Source organism: Physeter macrocephalus, chromosome 4, assembly GCF_002837175.3.
Source record: "Physeter macrocephalus isolate SW-GA chromosome 4, ASM283717v5, whole genome shotgun sequence".
NCBI classification, from domain to species: Eukaryota; Metazoa; Chordata; class Mammalia; order Artiodactyla; family Physeteridae; genus Physeter; species Physeter macrocephalus.
Genome location: NC_041217.1, coordinates 19,308,097 through 19,311,917, shown reverse-complemented (window position 1 = coordinate 19,311,917; position 3,821 = coordinate 19,308,097). Strand labels below are relative to the sequence as shown.

The 3,821-nt window shown below is 39.7% G+C and overlaps 1 long non-coding RNA gene across 1 annotated transcript in view; it reads right to left on the bottom strand.

The window, feature by feature from the left end:
- Positions 1–3,821, bottom strand: part of LOC114485993 (uncharacterized) — a 6,765-nt gene that overhangs the window by 2,371 nt on the left and 573 nt on the right. The window lies entirely within an intron of this gene.

Sequence of the window (3,821 nt, the reverse complement as noted above, 5' to 3'; positions counted from 1 at the left end):
TTTTTTTTTTTTTTTTTTTTTTTTTTTTTGCGGTACACGGGCCTCTCACTGCTGTGGCCTCTCCCGTTGTGGAGCACAGTCTTCGGAAGCGCAGGCTCAGCGGCCATGGCTCACGGGCCCAGCTGCTCCGCGGCATGTGGGATCTTCCCGGACCGGAGCACGAACCCGTGTGCCCTGTATCGGCAGGTGGACTCTCAACCACTGCGCCACCAGGGAAGCCCTATAATTGATTTTTATAAGAAGAAAACCTTCTTCAGAGGACAAGGAGTGGGGAAGGTGAAAGTTTGAAGCAATCAGACAATAGATCTGTATCCTCATCTGCCATAAAAGGAAGTTAACGTATAATGTCTAACACTGACCAATCAAGAAATAGTGATAAAAGTCCGTTACTTAGAAATATGGAAGTAAATATCAGAAGAACCATGTGAGAGAATCAAAAGCATCTGGGTGGCGGAAGGGGGTCAAGGAAGGGTGGGCTGGGGACTAAGATTTCTCATTTTAAATGTTTTATACATACTGGACTTTTCACTGTGTACTTTGATTCAAATAGTGAAATTGTTTGCTTCTAGGCTTTATGTCCCTGAGCATGAAGAAGGGCTCAGGCACAGTCATGATTTTATGCCCCAGGGTGAGGGCAGCTCATGGGGGAAGGCAGAGCAGGGCAGGTGAGAGGCTAACTTTTCCTTGGAGAGGCCTATGGACTAAAGGGTACACAATTCTTAGAAGGCCAGACCCTCTGGAAAGGAATAACTCTCTGAAAACCTCTTGTGGCTCCTGTCAAAACTAAAGTCATTTTCCTCTTATAATGCTCTCCTAGCACCTGTATCTATATTGTCAGAGCGCTTGTCACCTTGTGTTATTGTTGTGAATGTGTCTGTCTCCCTTATCAGAATATGAGCTCCTCAGTGTGAGGAACCATACCTATCTCATTCATTGTTGTGAACTCAGTGCTTACCACCATGCTTAACATAGAGCAAATGCCCAATAATTGTTTGTTGAATAAATTAATGCTAATTAAAACTCTAAGAATGCCTCAGGATAGTCTGTCCACCAAGAAACACATTTCCTCTATTAAGAGGAACAAATCTTTGAAATCATCATTTTGCTTTCCCGTTCGTGATGGCAGACTAGCCACACATATTTATTTCCTAAGAATTCACTGAAATAAAATCCTGGAAGTACAGAAAGGAATAAACTCATAACAGGGAAACGAAAGATGTGAAAAGATGGACAGATGACAAATTCAACTAGTTTCTAGAAGATGGAAAAGAGATGAGAGAGGTGAAGGAGGAGAAATACAGAACTGAGAATATAATGTGTAAGGGTTTTAGAGAGGTGGGAGCCAATCTTGGTGGTAGATAGACCCCTGGAGAGCATCTGGACACAGGGCCAGCCTGTCTGTAAAAATCAGAGAGACAGAAGTAAAATTGTACACAGAAGAATAAACAGACAGCCAATATTTATAACTAGACAAAACGCTATGCCACAAAGGAAAGTTCTGGAGTGGGAATTGGCATTTGGGACAGCTGTGGGGTCTATGACTTAAAAGCTAAAATTTTTCCTTTTTATCCTAAAGTAAAGCCTTCCAGTATTTACACCCTGCTCCACTCTACCCAGAGCTCCAAATCAGAATCGCCACAATATCATAGAAACCATATACCCACTAATCGGCTCTGGCCTTTTTTTCTTCAATAGAAAGGAACAATGGAGATTTTATCTAGTTTTATCTCAGGTTATAGATTATGAAGAAGCAGCATGGATGCTGCGAGCCAAAATAAGCACATATAAAAACAAATCCTGGAGATAGTTCTTTCCTGTACGTGAATTATCTGTGCTAACAACAACAATAACAGCAGCAACAATCTATATAATATATTCAGAAAGATTTGGAAAGATACTACACAAAATCTATAAAATAGTAAAATGATATGAAAAAGGAAAGAATATGAAAATTTTGTCAATATAAGAACTGCAAATAAGATCAAGGAAATCTCTCAGAACAAATAGCAGGACAGTCTAAAAGATCTGATTCAATGTCAGACTAATATGAATCTTAGGAAAAAGTGGACAGAGAAAATGAAATCCTTAGAGAAGCAATAAATTTAAATTTTCTAAAGTTAAAAGAAAAATGTTTTTTTAGAGGGAAAAGGGTTTTAGAAGAAAGAAGCGTTTTTTTAGAGGAGGATTTTAGAGGGAAAAGGCCCACTGTCTACCAGGTCAGCTGATGGGAACAATAAAAATACTCATACCTCAACCCATTGATATGAAATTTCAGGACAGCAAAGACAAAAGACAGATATTAAAGCTTTCAGAGAAAATAAAACAAGTCACCTAGAAAAGAATGAGAATTAGTCAGCCATCAAATTTCTCCAGCAACATTGGATGTTCAAATATGTGCCTTTAAAATAGTTTTTTTAACCTAAAGTCTACACACGTCACATTATTAGGCAAGTGTGAGGGCAGAATAAAGTATTTTTGAAGATACAAAACTTCATCCTTTTGTAGGAAATTACTTGACAATAGTCACAGCAAATAGGAAGTAAACAAAGAAAGACATGATGTGGACTCCAGAGGATCCAACTCAGGAAGGCAGATTGGAGACTTCTGAGATGCCAGCTGAGAGTTAGCCTAAATTAGACAAAAAACTCCAGGAGGAGGTAGGTGTCTGGAAACAGATACTACAGAGCAGATAAAATGAGTGAAAGACTGGAAAACTTGAAGATTTGTTAAATTACAAGAAAAAGGAACAGAGATTAGGAACTCCAAGAAAGACAGAAAGCTCTCCAGTTAAGACATAGATCAAATATTAAGCAAACAAAACCATCTAGGAGATTTTAAGCAACTGATGCAATGTAAAAAAGAATAACCATTTAACCATGAAGCTAAGAACATTTTATTTTAATTAGTCCATGGATCTTTCCTGGACTCCCAGAAAGGAATGTAATGCTAGCCCTCAGCATAGTGCAAAACAATCAAAATGATGTATCGATTTTTAAGTATTAGAGTCAACTCAGCAGAGAAGACTTGGTGCTTGTTGCAAGAGTGAAAGTAAATGTTAACAATTTTGACACAATGTAAAAGTAGAAAGATTTGGCTAGAATGTGGGATGAAATGGGGAGAGAGAAAAAAATAACAGAAAAGATAGAGAAGAAAATACCTTCATGTTATAAATTGGAAAATCCAGCAATCCTGCAAAGTGGACATAACAAGGGATAGAAATTTTAGTATGTTAAAGAATCAAGTTTGAAGGTAAGCAGTAGAAGAACTAAAAATAATAAAGCAAACAAACATTGGTATGAAGGCAAGGGAAGAAAATAATGTTATTAAGGGTTTTGTTTTGTTTTTTACTTACTTATATTTTGGCTGCACCAGGTCTTAGTTGCAGCATGCAGGATCTTTTATTTGTGGCATGCAGACTTCTTAGTTGTGGCATGCCAACTTCTTAGTTATGGCATGAGGACTTCTTAGTTGTGGCATGTGGACTCTTAGTTGCAGCATGCATGTAGGATCTAGTTCCCTGACCAGGGATTGAACCTGGGCTGCCTGCATTGGGAGTGCAGAGTCTTACCCACTGGACCACCAGGAAGTCCCAACGTTACCAACCTAAATATTCAAATTTCATACTTAGGAGTCAACAGCTGTAATATGTAGATAAATCAAGAAAAAGGAGTAACCGGGTTCGCGCCCCGGCCTGGGAGGATCCCACATGCCGCGGAGCGGCTGGCCCCGTGAAGCCATGGCCGCTGGGCCTGCGCGTCCGGAGCCTGTGCTCCGCAACGGGAGAGGCCACAGCGGAGGGAGGCCTGCATACCACACACACA